Source organism: Amblyomma maculatum, chromosome 2, assembly GCF_055883805.1.
Source record: "Amblyomma maculatum isolate TAMU_Amacu chromosome 2, ASM5588380v1, whole genome shotgun sequence".
Taxonomy (NCBI): Eukaryota; Metazoa; Arthropoda; class Arachnida; order Ixodida; family Ixodidae; genus Amblyomma; species Amblyomma maculatum.
Window position 1 is genome coordinate 179,410,559 of NC_139345.1, and position 21,135 is coordinate 179,431,693.

Here is a 21,135-nt window from a genome sequence, read left to right on the forward strand (position 1 = left end):
AAGACTGTATTTGGATCAGCACAATCAGAAATACACAGTTACTATCGCGTGTTCTGCACTGACTGTCTTGGGCCAAAGCCTTGATAGAACTTAGACTATAGGCGCGCCATAGCCACACTTGCTTTTGGGTCATAAAACCACGTAATGACTTAGAAATTTAATATATAATTATCTGGGTATAATTTTTTTCCTGTTTCTGCGCAAAATTCTACAGCAAGTTCAGCATTGTGGGACACTGTAATTGTGAGGTGAGAAGAAAAATTGTCAAATACCTTTACACACATGTTGACCGAAACAGCTTGGTATGTGTGGCAAAGGTGTGCTCTATTCTGCAATCGCAGTGATTAGATACATCTGCATAGAAATACGCCCTTGAGTTGCAAGCTAGTGCCTTGACCAGTGTCTCTGTCACGTCCCTGTGTGTTTTACACTTAAGGCATCTTGAAGATGAGCAAACTGAACTGATTAGCCCAGAAAAGAGCTTTTTTCCCCTACAAAATCGGTGAGCCGGGCTTTTGAAAATATTTGTGAAGCAGCTGTGGAATACTGAAAGAAACCTTCTTGAACATGCTGATACAAACGGTCTAATAGCAATAGGGAGGAGGAAGATGAGGAGGAAAGGCAGGGAGGTTAACCCTAATAGCAATAATATCCTTATTCTAAAGCGGGTTGAGCATTCGCATTGAGTAGTTGTGATTTCCCATAGAACTAAAGGTATTCGTTATCGAAAGGTTCTTAAGCACTTCTGGAATATTACAGTTTTTATGAACAAACTGACGGAAATGTTGTAAGCTGCCGACATATCGCAAAATGTTTTCTTCTGAAGCTTCTTCTGCGCTCACAACGAATAGCTGAGGCTGCCATAGAAAACCAAAGGAGCGCGTTTTCAAAAATAAATAAAAAAATCTGCGCAAGAAATTTTTGCGTGTGTATTGATTGTCGTCACTAATTAGTACAAGATATAAACAGTTACGCTCATAATACATTTCCAGAAGCTATATAATATTTCTAGATGTGCAAGTGTTTCTGGGAATCAGATTAGAAATAAGTTTTGTGTGTGGTTGAACCTGCATGGAACTTCATTGTGAATAGTGATAATATATTTTCACGAACAAGATACAGGCGAGCTATTTTGTTCAAGTGGAGAGCAGCTAAATATGTATGAAGGTTTTCATGTTTTTTCCCGACTTGCCCCGAAATTAAATAACTAGGCTGCAAACGTGATTTTGTATTAACAAGATTGGAGTCCTATGGGAGTTGGTTACAAAAGTTTGAATAGGAAGTTGTTCATTGTGGCTGATTTCCAAAATCTGCATACCACCTGACCATGTAACCAGCAGTATGACTAAGCTATCGCGAAGTGAGAACTAATTTGAATGGGATGAATACGGTTGCATTAGCACTGATTACATAGTGGCGCCCTAGCTAAAAGCAAATATTATAGCTACTGGGCTAACTGTAGAGGGACAGAAGGAAAGAGAGAGAGAGAGAGAGAGAGAGAAAATGCTTTACTTGACGTAGGTCCAGGTCCCCATCTCAGGTCAATGAGTTCGTCCAATATCAGCCAACATGTGCGTGATTTCAGCAACATGCAGCGGCCATATTATTGGACGGATAGTTGCACGAGCGCACCCTACTCAACCTTGGCCAATGCTGGTGGGCAAGTAGATATTTATGCTTCGGGTGGTGTGGTGGCTACGTGGAACTTGGTAGGTTCAATATCTGCTTGTGTCTCATAGTAAGAACAACATACCTCACAGCCACAAAATACTGGAATATTTTGTGATAGTAAATATGGGTCAAATTATAAACGTTATGCTTATGTATGCGTGCGAAAGAAAATTCTCGGTGACTAAGAGTAAGGGCGGAAAGAAGGTACAGGTGTGCCGCAGCTCTTTAGGTCTTTCTTGTATTTACCGTGCATAGCCAGCTAATCAATGGGATCGTAAATATCCGGCCACAGGGAAGGACTGCACTGAGACGTGTTGCGAGATAGAACAGCCCCTGTTCATTTCTTTCTATTCTCTGGTGGCTGGAGATACGTTCAATGAGAATCTGCAAGCTTGAGTCTTTACTGGGTTTGAATATCTCAAAACATCAGGTTGGTGGTAAGTCATGTGGGGCGTTTTGGGCTTCCGTAGGCACATTGGGGGTGTCAGTTTGGTAAGGGCAGCGAGGCACCGCTGCTAGTATTGCTTGTTTCAGCTGAGTCGGTTCAGGGACTCCAGAGAGGTAATGCAGTTCATTGTTGGGAGCTTACAGAGGACTTTTGTAGCATCGGTGTTAGCGAAGGTTGCATCTGTGTACGAAGTGTCAAGGGATAGGTTGTTATGGGGACATTGTCTTGTTTACCGGCATACCTAATCCATCTGTTTGAAAGGCATGCTACACGAATTGACTGGGTGAATTTCGCGTTAGTAACCACAGAAGGAGGCTGCTACAGTGGCTCTATAAGATAATTGCTAACAGCTTACTACTCTACCATCGAAGCAATTGTGCTTGCCAAATTTATGAGAATAGCCTTCGGCTGCTGCACTCAAACTGGCTGCGCGCGTTATAAAAGTACAGCAGAGCCTTTTGCTGCCCAAAGGATGCGTGATCGAGTCCTGGCTGCAGCGGCCGCTTTTCGACAGGCAAAAAGCAAGGCGCCCTTTTTCATCTCGCGTTGTCAATGCACGCTAAAAAACTCCAGTTGGTCGAAATTTCCTGAGCTCTCCACTAAGGCGTCTGCCATAGCCTGAGTTGCTTTGGGACGTTAAAAACCATACATCATCCAAGCAACTTTTGTCTGCCAGGCGTTTGACGGCCGCATGGGCGTACGCGCGCATCTGGCCAAGGACGTGCTAAGCCGGTTAGCTGCTACACCAGAAGTTGCGAAAGGCTACAGCGAGGCTTTCCTAGCTGATATATGTGTAGGTGATGTATTCCGCCCGTTGTAAATTGAAACATTATCAATATAAGCTTCTATTCGATAGTACATTTCACTAAACCAAATATATGCTAACACGTAGCGCAGAATGGTGAGCTACATGCCTAAGCATCACTAAATGCCCGACAGGTGCAACAAAGAGTGCACAAACAAAGTTCTTCATCGCCTTGTCTATTCTACGCTCATTGAATCATTCAGCAAACAACGCAACTGTGTGCTGTATAAGATGGGGGCTTATTTCAGGAAGCACTGAACTGAACTGGAAGAACTGAAGCGAGCGATTCGACGGTCACAGATCAGCGATACCAGCCAGGCGCGCGCACAGGCGCAGACTACGCGGCTCGTGCACAAGCTCGTCTTCTTCTTTACAATGTCCGGCTACAAAAGGAACCAACCTGCCGACTTAAGGGGCGGAAGAGACCACGGAGTAATAGTAAGGCTTGAGGCGTTGGACATGGACAGTCTCTCGGCCACGGCGACGGAGATCAGGAGACAGCGTGAGGGGCTCAGTAACGTAATTGACAGGTGAGGTCCTCTCCAAGACGGAATAGGAACCATAATATTGTTACCTGGAAACGCGGTACCAAAGTGATGTGCTCACTGACGAAGACGACGACGACAAAGCGTTGAGAAAGAGGACGACGCACACAGAGTGGACACTGCACGGCTACTGAAGTCTCAGCGCCGAGTTCAGCCCATCGCAGTGCTGTTACATTAAGTGCATCCCCGTAACAATATTTTGCTAGGAGTTTCCTCGAGAGGTCAGGTGTACTGGGAGGTGTCCATAGCCACACGAGAGAGCCATACGGGAAAGGCGGGGCAGACGGATCTGCGTTGCGAGCTCGTTGGAGGCATTGGGTAGCCTTCGCGAGGGACCGTGCGATCTGGTGGCAATCTTTGACGTACTTGGAGCTTGCGAAACGGGCGTGCACGTAGATGCATCAGGGTGGTAGGGTAACACAGTGACGATGGAAATGGAGGATTGGTAACCATAAAGAAGGAATAAAGGAGAAAATCCTGTAGTAGATTGTGTGGCAGTATTGTACGCCAATGTAATATAGCAAAAGACTAGGTACTAGTTCCTGTGGTTTGAGCTCACGTACATAGCCAGCATGTCAATCTGAGTGCGATTAAAACGCTTAGTAAGGCTATTTGTTTGATGGTGGTACTCAAGGTAAGTCCGATGAACCACAATGCACACTCGGAGCAGAGCTTGAATGACGTCGGACAAGAAGACGCGACCTCGGTCGCGGAGCAGCTGACTAGGGGCACCGTGTTGAATGATGAACCGCCGCAGAAGAGAGGATGTCACACTCTGGGCTGTTGCAGCAGGGAGAGCGGGGGTTCCAGGCATACCGCCTCAGGTGATCTATACGGCAACAATAATGTATCGTTTGCCTGATGCCGTGTAGGGGAGGGGCCCGTATAAATCAATGCCAACACGGTTGAAAGGGCGAGGCGAACGAGTGAGTGCAAATCTCTAGATTACGGTGATTGGGTGTCTTGCGGCGTTGGCAGTCGAGGCATGAGCGCACGTACTTCAAAACGAAGTTTTATATGCCACGCCAGTAATACTGGAGGCGCAGGCACGTGCACGTCTTGAAAAGGCCCGCGTGACCACATTGCATGTCAGTGTGAAAACATGAGCAAATATAGGCCCACAGATGTCATGGAATGACGAGGAGCCATTTTCATCTATCAGAATTGTAATTGCGGCGGTAGAGTAGGTTTTGAAGGATGTCAAAATGTGGAGCTAGACGCCGCAGTGCGGGCGATGGCGTAGCGCCGAGAGGTCGGAAAATCGAGAAAAACCCTAATCCGAGGATCCTTGCGCTGCTCACACGGCATGTCCCTGATGTTGAGAGACTGCATGAGTCTAGACGTCGCAGAGGCTGGCTATTTCTGCTGGTAGCGGAAAGCGGGACAAGGCATTGGAGTCCTGGTGCTTACGGCCCGGCCGGTAGACGACGGGATTTCATATCCCTGGAGCCACAGCGCCCATAGGGCCAAGCGGCGAGAAGGTTCCCTTAAGAAAGAAAGCCACCAGAGGGCATCATGGTCCGTAACGACCTCGAAAGGATGGCCATGAACGTAAGGACGAAATTTGCCGGCAGCCCACACAATGGCGATGCATTCATTTTCTTTTATAGAGTAGTTAGTCTCGGCTTTGGTAAGTGTGCGGCTGGCATACGCAACGACATACTCGTCGAATCAAGCTCTGCGCTGGGCAAGCACTGCTCCGAGAGCAGTACTACTGGTGTCCGTGTGGACTTCCGTCGAAGCCGCCGGGTCGAAATGGCGCGAAATGGGAGGAGTCGTAAGAAGACAACGCAAGGAGTTGTAGGCGTCGTCGCATGCAAGTGACCAAGCTTAGAAAGCGGTATCACTGCCGAGCTGCTGAGTCAATGGGACAGCAATTGATGCGAAACCGCGAACCAACCGCCTCAAATAAGAGCGAAGCCCTGAGGAACTATTTTTTGCGCCTTTATTTTCTTTATATGTGCTAAAAGCTGTACACGAACAGTTGGTTTAACCCATAGCCTTTACGGCTAGTAATGGTTCCAAATGAAAAACAAGTACAATGTTACTGCAGAACTTGTACAGAAAAACTTCAAAATTAACACATACAATCAATTTATTCAGACAGATCCGTGAAAATTAGATAGTGTTTTAAAGATGCCGAAAAGTTATTTTTTTCCTTACCTTCATTTGGGACTTCATTCCACACATGGACTCCACTATATTCTAGGAGTCTCCGGCCGTACATATTGTCACGCTACTGACGACGAAGAAGGATATTGTGCTAGTCTGGGAGAAGAAGAGGAGAAAGCGTTGGTGCCTGGGGCTAGTAGGCTTCACCTTATCCCACTGCCATATCACTGTAAACAAACACCCCTTTGCTATTTCACCGTAACAACTTGATGGAGGTGCGGGTTAACCTGTCACCAGCCTGGCTTGCAGTTTCGCGACTGGCACGGTTAGATTTGGTGTGGCCCACGATGGTTGGAAGCGGTGGCAGTCCACCAAGTCGGCGACTACGTCGAAACTTAAGTTGGTCTTGCTGCGCCGTACTTAGGGATCGAACGGAGCACCTTCCACCAAGTTGTTACGGTGAAATAGCAAAGGGGTGTTTATTTACAATGATATCGGAGTAGGATAAGGTGAAGCCTACTAGCCCCAGACCAATGGCTTGACTGAGCGCGTCAACAGAATGCTTATCAACAAGCTAGCCAAGTATGCGGACGCAGGGCATAAGAACTGGGACACCATACTACTCTTCATCACGTATCACGTATGCGTTTAATACCGCCACGCATGGGACGACTGGGTAGAGTCCATTTTTCCTGCTCTATGCCAGACCGCCACGGTACTCCCTGGATACTATCCTGCCCTTCACAAGTCGTGAAGACCCCTGCCTGACTGGGACCCTGAGTCTCGCCGAAGAAGCTCGGGGAATCGCCCGATTACTGTCTGGTGCTTCACAAAAACGTTCTAAAGTGCGATACGATGCTAGTCACCGGCGGGTCACATACTCTGTAGGTGATTCAGTCTGGCTGTGACGTCCAATTCGGCGCCGTGGCCTACATCAAAACCCTTGGCCCACTATGACGGCCCATATATGGTTGTAAAACACATCAGTGATTTAACTTACGCAATAGCAAAAGAACTGTGAGTTGAGCTAGTTGGTGCATCATTTTTTAAAAATACACAGCGCAACAAACATAGGACAAGCGAGTAGACGGGAACAGCGCTGAGTATCAACTGTATGATTTATTGAAAAAACCCGAATATATACAAAAATGCTCTGATAACCAAATGCGCATGTTCGCAGATAAAACACTTCACTTTAACCAGTTTCTTCAAGATATGAGATTTCTCGGGGATGAATGATAACAGATGGGGTACTTACGCATGTGTCAGAATTCTTGTGAATGAGATAGGCCTCTTTTAATTCCCGTGTTAATTTCTCTCTGTGTTTGTACAACACTGAAGTTTCATTTGAACAGGGGAGTGCAAGGAGGGTGCAAAGGGGGCTTCTGGCTACATTCCTTGTGGTGTAGTGCCAGGTTCGATGACGGGGCTTTTTCTAGCGAGTTTTCGTGTTCTTTTAGCCTTATGTTAAGACACCTTTCTGACTGACCAATGTAATCTTTTCCGCAAGTAAAAGGCACTCTGTATACCGCTCCTTCTGTGCACGGAAGAAAAGCTACATTATGCTTTACCTGGCATCCCCCCCGGGTCCAAGTCTTTTTTTGTCATTTATTTTTCGGTCTACTTTAGCGCAAATGCTGCCAAGTATTATGGGCGCAGAAAACATGACCTGTACCCCGTACCTATGTCCAACTTGCCGTAGGCGATGCGAAATTCCATGCACATACGGTATGACGGCAATATTTTTCTTTTTACGGGATGTCTCAGGATCCTGTCGTATTCTAGAGGCCTTTACTTGTTTCAAGACCTTGTTGCAAGCAAGCAAGATTACGTCATCGGGGAAGCCTGCTGATCTCAATCTGTGTATCTGATCTTTGAAGCTATACTTGATGGCATGGTGGCAGGAATTTACAATTGATGACCCTATGCATGACACAGCTATACCACACTTCATTAATTTGAAATGGCCAGATTTAAAATTGAGCAAAGGCTTTTTCGATTTTGGTGCAAACGCCCAGAAGACCTGATTTTGCCCTAAATTTAACCTTAAATCAAGAAAGGGAAGAATATCACAAGACGGGGTTTCGAAGGTACTGAGACAGGGACCGAAGTTCTGTGTACAGCCGAGGCTTGAAAAACTGGAGAAGATAGCTCTTGCAAGGAACATTTCCCGACAGGCTCCGCAGGATGAGCGAACAAGGTGCATTGCTGACTGCGTTGAAGCCGTAAGTTTAATAAGGAAAAAAGTAACAAGGCTTCAGCCTATCTCCCTTGGTTGACTTTCTGGCGTCCCAAAAACTGAGGGCACTTCTCTCCGATAAAGAAGGGTTTTTCGTGATTATGCCAGATGACATGTTCAAGGAAAAATCAAGACTAGCCATCAACAAGAATTTCAAGCATGTAAATACCACGGTAAAAAGAAATAAGACAAAGGCTTTACAGTTACTGAGCAGTCAGGAACTCGAACGCCTCTATTCCTCAGTAAAAAATGCAAAAATAAATTCTTTAGAAATATTTTTTGCCGCTAAGACTCATAAGCTGGACATTCCATTTCGATGCATTGTTACTGAGAGAAACACATGGCAATATGCGGTGTCAAAGTTTTTGCAGAAGGGTCTTGACATGCTGACAGTAAAAGATCCTTTTCGTTTGTCGGATTCCACCGTTCTTGTCGATTACCTGTCGTGTCACAACCCAGGCTCTTGTAAAGCCTTCAGTATAGACGTTCAAGACCTCTACTATTCGCTTCCGCATGAGCATCTCATGATTTGTGTTCAAAAATGTATAACGGATGACAATGACGAGCAAAACTTCATTCGCAATGTTGGCATTTCTGTGGCATCGTTTCTAGAACTGTTGTCATTATACCTGCAATCCACCTTTTTCCAGTTTGAGGGTCAAGTGTATTTACAAAAAACAGGCGTGTGCATTGGGTCGAGTGTGGCACCCGTTTTAAGTGAAATTTATCTAAGTTATGTTGACAAAGCCATCAATAATATTGATCCTCCCTTTGTAAAAGAAGTGTTCAGATACGTGGACGATTACCTTCTGTTTGTAGAAGCGCACGACCTTTCAAAGTGCGTCGAAGACGTTCTAAAAGTTTTTCAAGACTGCGGTAATGGCCTAAACTTCACTTTCGAAACCCCGTCTTGTGATATTCTTCCCTTTCTTAATTTAAGGTTAAATTTGGGGCAAAATCACGTCTGCTGGGCGCTTGCACCAAAATCGAAAAAGCCTTTGCTCAATTTTAAATCTGGCCATTCCAAATTAGTGAAGTGTGGTATAGCTGTGTCATGCATAGGGTCATCAATTGTAAAATCCTGCCACCATGCCATCAAAAATAGCTTCAAAGATCAGATACACAGATTGAGATCAGCAGGCTTTCCCGATGACGTAATCTTGCTTGCTTGCAACAAGGTCTTGAAAAAAGTAAAGGCCTCTGGAATACGACAGGATCCTGAGACACCCCGTAAAAGAAAAATATTGCGGTCATACCGTATGTGCATGGAATTTCGCATCGCCTACGGAAAGTTGGACATAAGTATGGAGTACAGGTCATGTTTTCTGCGCCCATAAAACGTGGCAGCATTTTCGCTAAAGTAGACCGAAAAATAAATGAAAAAAAACGACTTGGACCCGGGGAGGATGCCAGGTAAAACATAATATAGCTCTTCTTCCGTGCAGAGAAGGAGTGGTATACAGACTGCCTTTTACTTGCGGAAAAGATTACATTGGTCAGTCAGGAAGGTGTCTTAACATAAGGCTAAGAGAACCCGAAAACTCCCTAGAAAAAGCCCCGTCATCGAACCTGGCACTACACCACAAGGAATGTAGCCAGAAGCCCCCTTTGCACCCTCCTTGCACTCCCCTGTTCAAAGAAACTTCAGTGTTGTACGAACACAGAGATAAATTAACACGGGAATTAAAAGAGGCCTATCTCATTCACAAGAATTCTGACACATGCGTAAGTACCCCATCTGTTATCATTCATCGCCGAGAAATCTCAGATCTTGACGAAACTGGTTACAGTGAAATGTTTTATCTGCGAACATGCGCACTTGGTTGTCAGAGCATTTTTGTATATATTCGTGTTCTTTCAATAAATCATACAGTTGATAGTCAGCGCTGTTCCCGTCTACTCGCTGGTCCTATGTTTGTTGCGCTGTGTATTTTTAAAAAATTACGCAATAGCCCGCCTGACAGCATCGGGTCGTCGGTCTGCTAAAACCGAACTATGTCATGTTGCCCGCTTGAAACCCTGTCAGCCTCGCACCACTCACGAACACGCCCAGAGAGCTTAGGCTGAGAAGGGGGGAAATGTCAGGCCACTGTCGACGAAGAAGGATATTGTGCTGGTCTGGGAGAAAAAGAGGAGAGAGCGTTGGTGCCTGTTGCTAGTAGGCTTCACCTTATCGCACTGCCATATCACTGTAAATAAACACCCATTTGCTATTTCACCGTAACAATATTATAACAAGGCGGTAAATTGGTAGTTCCTTATTGAAGGAGGGCTTGGGAAACGCTGTCACGACATGAAGCTCAGTGGGGTCACAGCGCACGGGAACTTTCGAATCAACATGACCTAACATTGTGACTTCACGGGCGGTAAAGGTGCATTGTTTTTAAATTCACCTCCAGACAAGCGTTCGTGAGTGATATCAAAACGTGCTTCAGGTAACATAGATTCGTCTCAAAATCGGGCGAAAAGATTACGATATTGTCAAAATATTACGGGAACGTTTTCTATCTGAGGCCACGCAAAACTGCACCCATCATTCGCTCGAATGTGGTCGGATCGTTGCATAGACCGAAAGGCATTATAGTGAACTCATAAAGGACGTCTGGGGTCACAAATGCGGTTTCAGTTTGATCTTAAGCTACCATCCGGACTTTGCAATAATGAGAGCGCAAGTCGAGTGACGAAACAAGCTCCGCACCTTGGAGACAGTCCGGAGCGTAATAGATGTGGGGCTTAGAGTATAGACGTCTTTTCTCGCAATCTTCTTAATACGGCAGTAATCGATGAAAAACCTGACGGAGCCATCCTTCTTCTTCACGAGTACTACCGGTGATGACCATGGGTTATTGGAGGGCTGAATAACTCCACCTTGAAGCATTGTGTCCACCTGTTCTTCAATAACTTGGCGTTCGGTGCCGGAAACGCGATATGGACGCTGACGCACTGGAGCATGGGCACCGGTGTCAATCTGGTGTTCGACAGTTGACGTGCGTCCTAAAACCGGTTTCTCGCAATCGAAGCAGGCATAGAACTTTTCAAGGAGCGCAAGAAGCTGGTTTCGCTGAGGTGAAGGAAGTGAGGGGTCGATAGAGAGAAGAAAGAGATCTGGCGACAATGTAGCAGGAGCAGGAGTAGGTGGGCGGAGCGCGTTCATATCGAACGGAGGTGACTCTTCGGCGCCGTTGGTGTTGAAAACAGAACTGAAGAGCTGCACGATACCGATGCATTCACCGCGGAGCAAAGCGAAGGGTTTTGAAAACGGGTTCTAAATCCATAATGAAGTGATCGCGGCGGATATGGTGAGCGGGGCATAAGGCAGATACAGACAGTGGCAGCGAAGGAAAATATCGGACGGTGTGAGAATGGAACCTGCATCGCGAACAGAGTCACAGGAGAGATATAATCACAGATGAGCACGCACGAACGTCAGCACTGTCGTTTACGAAAATTTTGCGGAAACAGAGGGACCGAAAATCTCAGCGTCCGGCACGGAATCGGGCAGCGCAGAGAGTGCTAGTTGAGCTCGGGCCCAATCTATGACAGCGTCCTGATGCCATAGGACGTCCCAGCCCAAGATGACAGCATGTGAACATGACGGCAAAACGGTGACCTCAATCGTGTATAAATTACTTTGAACCAGTACTCGAGCAGCACACGCAGCTAACGGCTGAATAAGATGTGCACTCGCAGTTCGTAATGACATGTCAGAAAGGGCGTCTTTACTTTTCTTAAAGAGAAGCAAAGCACTGCATCCATCACAGAGACCGTCGCACCGGTGTCGAAAAGCACCATCACAGAAACACCCTCTCCGAAAACTTCAATTAAATTAGCCATGGATATTCGAGGCCTTTTAAATTTAGACAACACAGCAGTTCTCGCTCAGCAACGGCGGCACCTAGTTTTCTTCTTGGGTTGTCGAGGAATGGCGTCGCATCGGAGAAATAGAACGCCGACGTGGCGAAGGTGAACGGCGACCAGAGGCGAAGTGCTCAGTATACAGTGGGTTACTTTGTGGTGGCTCAACAGGAGAAGAGTACCGGCGTTGGTTCCAGTAGGCGGAAACGTCGCAAGGTGATGAGGGACGTACATGCGTCGACGGCAGTTCAGCACCACATGACCTGGGAACCCGCAGAAGTAGCAGATCGGACGATTGTCATTCGTGCGCCAGGAGTTTGCCGGTTGAGCAGGCGGTCGAATAAACTACGCATGTTCTTGAGCAGGACCAGGAGGCGGCTAAACGTAGGCAGGTTGTCGAGGCGGAGCATATGTAGGTGGTGGTCGGGCAGCAACAACCGCATATGCCAACGGGGTCTCGACAGGCATAGGTTGAGGGGCTGGAGGAAGAGCTTCAGCTACCTGCTCTTGAATAATCTGGCGCAGACTGGGAGCTAGGGACATAAGGGAGAGCTGTGAGCAACTTCCTCCCGAATGAACCACTCGATTTGTGGCAGGAGCGCAGAATGTTCACCGACAATTCACGCGCTTCCATAAGTCGACGACGTCCTAGATATAACTCGTACAATTCTCGCCAACCTGCTGAAACCGCGCACGCAAGCTCTGTTCAGCGCGGAGTTTTCCCACAGCTGGACGGCCGAAAACCTCAGAGAAACTGGTTTTGAACAAGGACCATGATAGAATGTCTGCTTCATGTTCCGAAACCATAAATTTGCTGCACCGGTGAGATAGAAAATGACGTTGTTTAGCTTGGTTTCCGCGTCCCATTTGTTGTAAGCGCTCACCTGCTCATAGCATGTGCGCCAATCCTCGAAGTCATGGTCGTGTTTGCCGCTTAAGAAGGCGGGGTTTCACTGGCGCAGGCAGCCGGACCAAATGATGGCTGAGCCAACTTGCACGGCTTGGTGGCTGGCGTCTTCAGGCATCGCAGGAAGGGGTAACGCGAGGCTGCGGAGTTCCAGGAGGAGATGGTGGATCTTACCCCGCACCTCCACGAAATGTAAGATGGGAGTTTATTTCTAGAATGACTGAACTGAGCTGGAAGAACTGAAGCAGGCGTAGCAGCAGTCACAGGTCAGCGAGACCAGCCAGGCGCGCGAACAGGCGAAGACCACACGGCTCGTGCATAAGCTCGTCTTCTTCTTTACAGCTGTTATTTTAACGTTCTTTTTCCAAAATACATCTCATCACAAAGTCATCGTGTTTATTACGATATCACGTATCAATTTATGGCGATCTTTGTTTTTCTGGTACACTAGTCTTGCTATTACTGTCACAGCAAACATCATATATCGGACAGAAAAGTTGTTATTTATTAAAGGCAAGACAGATTATGTTTATCCAAGTTATGAGAAAAATTCGAGGACCTTTGGCGACTAAAGTGATGAAAGGCGAAAGCCTGAGCGCTGCATTCTGCTACGCGACTGTTGCGCATGTAGCGATGAATGCTGCTACGAGTAGAGCAAACGACTACTCTTTCACATTCTGCGAGTGCATTTATTCAGTGAATTCTGCTTGGCAGCGACGAGATTGCGCTCCTTGTATTTTCGCAGTTATTTTAAGTTTACTGTTGTGTGGTTGATTTTACCGGGAGCGCGGCATTAATAATAATTTACCACACAGTTGTCACTAATTACCAAATAATATGTACTTGTCAGTAAGTAGTTATCCGAAATTAGTTAATTATTAGCAAATATTTTAAAGAAAGGTGTTAGGCAAAGAGACACAATCTCCCCAATACTATTCACAGCTTGCTTAGAGGAAGTATTCAGAGACTTGGAATGGGAGCTATAATGGGATAAGGGTAGATGGAGAATACCTCAGTAATATGCGATTTGCTGATGTCATTGCCTTGCTAAGCAACTCGGGGGGTCAACTGCAAATAATGATTGATGACCTAGACAAGAAAAGTAGAAAGCTAGGCTTGAAAATCAATATGCAGAAGACTAAGATAATGTTTAACAGCCTCGAGAAGGAACAGCAGTTTACATTAGGTAGCGAAGTACTGGAAGTAGTAGGCGAATATTTCTACTTAGGACAGGTAGAAACCGCAGATCTGGACCATTAAAAAGAAATAACAAGAAGAATGAAATTAGGATGGAGCGCATTTGGCAAGCACTCGCAGATTATGACTAGCAGCTTACCGGTGTCGCTAAAGAGGAAAGTATATATCAGTTGCATCTTACCTGTACTCACCTATGGTGCTGAAACGTGGAGGCTAACCAAGAGAGTTCTACTTAAGTTGGGAACAACCCAGAGGGCTATGGAACGAAAAATGGTAGGGGTAACATTAGGAGATAGGAAGCGTGCAGAGTGGGTCAGATTAATAACTCAAGTTACCAACATTCTAGTGGAAATTAAGAAGAACAAATGGACATGGGCAGGACATGTAGTGCGAAGAGAGGATAACCGATGGTCGCTTAGGGTAACAAACTGGATTCCAAGGGAAGGAAAGCGTAGCAGGGGGCGGCAGAAAGTTAAGTGGGCGGATGAGATTAAGAAGTTCGCAGGGGTCAAGTGGATGCAGCTAGCACAGAACCGGATTAAGTGGAGAAATACGGGAGAGACCATCGCCCTGCAGTGGGTATAGTCAGGCTGATGATGCTGATGCTGATGATGATGAAGTATGTTAGTCGTCAATTAGTAATTTGTAAGAAATTAGTGAATAAATAACTGATAATATTAATTTAACAATAAGTATTTGATCATTGATTGGCATGTGACCATATAAGGCATGCATTCGCGCATACTGTGGTGGTGCTCTGTGATTAGTCGAGACCTCCATGACGTCATCCCGTCTCGATCAAATCAGAGCAGCCGCCAAAGCGTGGCACTTTTGCTGATGACAACGATGATAAAGGCTTTCGCCTTAAAACGCGTCGCTGTGTGGTCGTATTTGCAAAACAAGAAGTTATAATTTTGAAGTATGATTTAATATGTCTGGTACACTTTGCCTTGTAGTTACTTCTCGCTTGTCATGCTTCAACACCCGAACAGCTAAATATTTCATTTTAGCCGTCATATGCAAACGTGGACTGTATATTTCATGTGAGATTTAGGTAAAAGTGTCAGCCTTGGAATTATTTCGATTTCTACCCACTGCTCTTCGTTACAAAGGTAATACCCGGAGGGAAGGATAACAGAGAATTGCTTCACCTGTTCGTGTTACCCACTAAAACACATTCATCTCGACCCATAGAAAAGCAGATGCTTTGACCCTGCCCTTTTTTGCACTCAGAGTTTCAGGGGAACGAAAAGGGTGCACGTGCTGTACAGCGCACAGGATGCTCCTAAAATCCCATGTTGGTCAGGCAGGACTGTCACTTCAATACCCGTAGAGTAATCAGCAACTGGTGCCCAACTCGAAAGGATCTTTGGAGCAAACATTACTATGCTCAGTTATGCAAAATCAAATACTTAATAATAAGGTAGATTACGGTAGGCTACTGTCTAGAAGTTGTGCTTTCTGGAGGATTGCGGCGGAAGAACAGTATATTATGATTAATTATATGACGGTGGCACGGATAGCGGTGAATTGTGGTGAAAGAACCGTGAATTCTGGTGATATATACTGAAATGCATGCAAAATGTGTGCGAATTAGTTAAACAAAGGTGAATTAAGCGAAGATGCTAGTAGATTTCGGTGTATGAAATGTGCATTGCATTACAACAATAAGATGGATTATTTTGCATCAATCTCGACTATGGTCGATTAAGGGTGCTGTCCAGCGGACTAAATTGGAATCGAATGGATAAAGCTGGATTATAGGCATTGCAGTTGTTTAATAGGAGGATTCAAAAATATTCAATGCTCTAACTTTCACAGTAAGTATTAGTACCCTTCATTACTTTTTATCACTTATAGAGTAGACGGAGTTTACATTTCCAAAGTCGATGGAATAATGATTGATACAATTATATGCCCACCTTAGATTCTGCCTTAAAAGGCAGCCTCAGGCATCGAAGTCTTCCTATAGGAAAACTTGTGCGAGTTCCCGTATAGAAGTTACGGCCTCATGTGGCCTCGTTATCACTGGATTCGGTTGTGACATTTTCTTTTTCTTTTGTTTTTTGTTTACGTACAGTTGCAGAAACGCGCCGCAGATGCATTTTCGCATTCACATTCGTACGCTCATATGCTAAACACCCTCCAAAATGTTTTCTCTCATTCCCAGTGCTGTTCTCCGCGGCTTCGCAGCGACCGAAGCATTCCATTAGCGACCACACTTGTCGCACTTTCTTCTACACCACCTCTGACCGGGAACGAAGCGGTCGTAGAACCCTAGTCCAAGTTCCAGCGATAGGCGCCAAAGTCAACTCCGAGCATGGCTTCATGATGCGGTTCACAGCGATCTGCGGTGACCCTTCGCGTCCGGCGCCCCGCTGCCGGCGCCCTGGGGCGAGGGCGCCGTGGGGGTCGCCTTCGCTTGGCGCGCACCGACCACTCGGCGATGGCTCAAAAGGCCTGATCCGCGAACGGGGAAGTCAGCCGCCCCTTGAATTCCGGCAGTGGACCGCAGCTCCACGCGGCGCAAAGGGTGAGCTTCATAATTTCTTTCCAGGTTTTCTGGATTAATTTAAGACCAGCTTTTTTTTTTTTTTTTTGCTTCACGTGGCCGAGTGTCTTGCATGTAAGTGTCCGCTCATGCAGGTATCGCTCATTCAGTAATACAGAATCAAGCTGAATGTTGTGTTCATTTGCTCTGTGTACTTTATTATTCTAAGCTGAGAGTTCTGCTAACATGATAACCGCATGCCCAGACCTTTTAGTTTATGAACTAGATTGGACTTTCAGATTTGGAAACGGTTGCGTGTAGATCGTAAGCGCGCTACGTCGATTCTGACAGTCATTCGCCAGGAGTCGCTTATCGAACATGGAAAAATTATTATTATGCATTTATGATTGTAGCTTGCTGTTTCCTACTTCTGTGTGCTAATACTCTATAGAATGCAGACCCACGCAGACGTGTCATTTTTTCGCGTTCTTTTAATGCCCTTCAATGAAATGTCACTTCGGAGAAATGTAAGGCACTTCTTCTTTATATGAAGCAGCTTAAAAATCAGTTATTCTGAAGCGTTTCGCCGCTTCGAAGCAACGATTCACTCAAACAAATCACAGCCGTTGGCTGCTGTGCGGTAGGATACTATACGTGCGGTAGTTTCTAAATGCAAACGGAGCAATATCCACAGATGCCATATTTTTCTGGCAGCAGTCAGCGCTCTAGTTTCACATATGTGGTAAGCTAAAATAGCACCTATAATATCAAAAGGCATGTGAGAGCTGTGCATTTTGATTGTGGACAGGGCGATGTTTTCCTTTTTTTCTCCCGCATTATTCCGGCTATGAAAGGCATTTTTCTAAGTGCTTCGATATTTAGTTTATTCACAAGATTGGAATTTGGTTAAGACAAGAACGTTGCCATTTGGTCTGCGCTTGTGGTATAAAACTGCGGCATCCAGGTGGAGTTTTGACGTATTTTATCAGACAAGCCTGAAGATTGTACATTTTTTTACATTATCGGAGCAGTGCATCAGACGAGACGAGCACACAGACACGCGCTGCTCAGTACAGCGTCGTGTCTGCGCATTCGTTCTCGTCCTCGCATTATGCGTTGCTCCGATAAAGTATTTTAGTGTTTAGTTAGTAGCATCAACATTGAAGATATATTTATGCGCCCATTAGTTACTGAATGAATGCTATGAGTTACACGCTTCTAATGACTTCATACGGGAAGATTAAGGGCTTTTTAATGCTCTATCAGCGCATGGTGAAGCAGAGAACGTGGCCGGCAATAAAGAAATTCAATGCGTAAAAAGACGACAATATCAATCTAATAAAGATAGCCCAATCATGGTGATTTGAGCTAAATGGTCCTGGAAAAGTGAAAAAATAAAGGTGGCTGCAAAGTCTTCGTATTATATCGTATTACACAGTTCCAAATGCACTAACCCGTTTAAAATATTCCTACCTTGCATTGCGCAATATTTTTTTTAATTGGTCTCAAGATTATCTCAGAAACTGCTCCCTAAATGTAGTAATTAGCGATCAACATTAAGACTAAGCCTCTTCTTTATCAGACGTACCGCAGGAGAGCACGCTGGAGATAATTAAATATCAGTAATACATAATTAGCACTGGCGTAAACTTTCCTCCTAAATTGGAATAGCTGCCGGCGCTTCTGTCATTTATAGCGATATTACCAATCATAGTGACGCCATTGCCTTTAAAGCTGCCCTGCGCCGCATAGTTTTGTGGCGTGCAAAATACCACTTGGCGTTAGATGCGATCATGTTTTATAAGGCACGTTTCTTTTCTGTGAGAAACCAAAACTCATAAAAATTGAGAAGCAAACAACCTGAAAGTTATCTTTTTATCGTACTTTACCAGTGATAGCCATATAGACTACACGTAGCGCAGAATGTTGGCTGCATGTTCCGTTTATTAAAACGAAATTTAAGAAAAGCATCGCGAGATGTCAATGACATGGTATTATTCGTGAATATGCGCCCTATATGGGAATGTAGCTGCTGCCTGGGACTCTGAATTTGTAATCCTTGCCAGTAAGCTGAAAGCAAATAATGCTGCATCATTTTTAACAAACTCGTATCACATTAATAACCGCGTCATGACCGTAAAGAATATACTCAAGTGGGACACGCCATTTGACCGCTCCACTGCATAAAGGTGTTCATTGTGAAATGAAATCGATCAAAATTATATCTCCGTAAATTGCAAGGCTATATCATGCGCACCTTCGAATCATAAGGATATGACCGCAACAGAAAAAATACGTCAGATAGAGTGTGAAAGTAATGTATTCAGTGATCGCCGATTGAGCGTGGCCGATATATACTACGCCGATTGAGCAGCGTAGTATATATATATATATATATATATATATATATATATATATATATATATTGTAGGGGTGTGTTTATTCAGTCCACGCAGAGGGATTCAGCTGCTCAGGATGAATTCGCAGCCGAGTGTCAGGCGTATCGAATCACGAAGACAACGAACAACTTCTTCGTCCTCGAGAGCGCCAGCACGCGATGCATGTCAGTGGCAATAACGATGAAGATTACCACACTACAGTTTCCCCCCGGGTAGAGATGGAGCCATCCTGGCGACTCATGGAGCCGAAAGGACAGACGGATCGTAGCATGGCTTGATTCGGTCCACATGAAGTATTTCGCGTCCACGGCGACGCAAGTCCGCAGAGGTCGTAACGGGCTCAACTACGTAGTTGACGGGAGATGTTTTTTGAAGGACTCGGTATGGACCGTGATATCGAGCAAGAAGCTTCTTCGAAAGGCCGGCGAGAGCCACACCAAGGAGTTGGGTGCATAAGAAGGAGCCTCGCCAGTGTCACGATGGTGTTTTTGTTGCCACTGATTTTCCTTTGTAAGCGAGCGAGCTAGCTGGCGGCATTCTTCTGCGTACTGGGCGGCGTCCGAGAGTGGCGTTGATTCAGAAACATCAGGGCGGTAGGGCAAAAGCACGTCCATTGTGCAGGTTGGCTCGCGCCCGTAGAGAAGAAAGAAGGGAGAGAATCCAGTGGTGGTCTGTATCGCAGTGTTATATGCGTAAGTTACGAAGGGAAGAACCTGGTCCCAGTTGGAATGAGCGTCGTTAACGTACATGACCAACATGTCACTCAGAGTACGGTTGAAACGTTCTGTCAGGCCATTCGTTTTAGGGTGGTAAGAAGTAGCGGTGCGATGAATGATGCGGCATTCTTTCAGTAGGGCTTCAAGAGCCTCAGACAAGAAAACGCATCCGCGGTCACTGAGTAACTCCTTCGGAGTCCCGTGGCGAAGAATCAAGTTGTGGAGAAGGAACAAAGCAACGTCTCTTGCTGAGGCAGAGGGTAACGGTCATGTTTCAGTGTAGCGAGTAAGATGATCTACTGCCACGATAATCCACCGGTTTCCAGCGGCAGTAGTACAGTAGTAGGAAGAGGGCCATAGAGATCTATGCCAATGCGGTCAAACGGACGAGCAGGACAGGCTAACGGCCGCAATGAAACAGGAGACTTCTGAGGAGTTTTTCGGCGATGACATGAATCGCAAGCGCGCACGAAATGTCGTACAAAGCGGTGCATTCCACGCCAGTAAAATCGCAGGCGTAGGCGCGTGTAGGTTTTCAATACGCCACCGTGAGCACATTGTCGGTCACCATGGTACGCAGCACAAATGTCGGCACGGAGATGACGCGGGATGACTAGAAGCCACTTCCGTCCATCAAGCAAATAATTGCGACGATAGAGAAGACCGTCACGAATGGAGAAGTGGTGGGCTTGCCGGACGAGCGCTTTGGATGAATGACCGGGAGTAGGACTTGAGAGAAAATCCAAAAGTGCCCTCATCCAGGGGTCATTCCGCTGTTCGGTAGCCATGTCGATAGTGGCAAGAGTAAACAAATCGTAAGCACAGACGTGGTCAGACGAGGTATCACTTGGCAATGGCGAGCGGGAAAGAGCATTCGCGTCCGTATGCTTCAGACCTGACCGATAAACGGCATGAATGTCATACTCCTGAAGACGGAGAGCCCAGCGAGCAAGGCGACCACATGGGTCTTTCAGAGAGGCGAGCCAGAACAAAGCGTGGTGATCGGTCACAACATAAAACGGTCGGCCATACACATAGGGACGAAATTTCCCGATTGCCCAAATAATGGCCAAACATTCCCTTTCGGTGACTGAATAATTAGACTATGCTTTCGTCAGTGTTCGGCTGGCGTATGCCACAACGTACTCGCTGAAACCAGGCTTACGTTGGGTAAGGACGGCACCAAGCCCAATACCGCTGGCGTCAGTGTCGATCTCCGTAGGCGCAGTCGGATCAAAGTGGCGTAGAATGGGAGGCGAAACCAAAAGGTGGCGTAAAGTGTTAGAGGCTTTGTCGCAGGCTGGAGTCCAGGAGGAAAGGTCTGAGCTGCCGGCAAGGAGCTTGGTGAGAGGAGCGATGATAGAGGCGAAGTTCAAGATGAAGCGTCGAAAGTAGGAGCAGAGGCCGATAAAGCTCCGGAGCTGCTTCAGGGAGGTTGGCTTCGGAAACTCTGCAACTGCGCGAAGTTTGGTGGGATCAGGAAGAATGCCGTCCTTAGAGACTACGTGGCCTAGAATTGTGAATTTTCGAGCGGCAAAGTGGCACTTCTTCAAATTCAACTGAAGCCCAGCGTCGGCGAGACACGTGAGGACATGCTTTAGGCGGAGAAGGTGAGAAGAAAAGTCGGTGGAAAAAACTACGATGTCATCCAGATAACAAAGACAGGTCTGCCACTTGAGTCCACGAAGAACAGTGTCCATCAGGCGCTCGAAAGTAGCTGGGGCATTGCAAAGGCCAAAGGGCATAACGT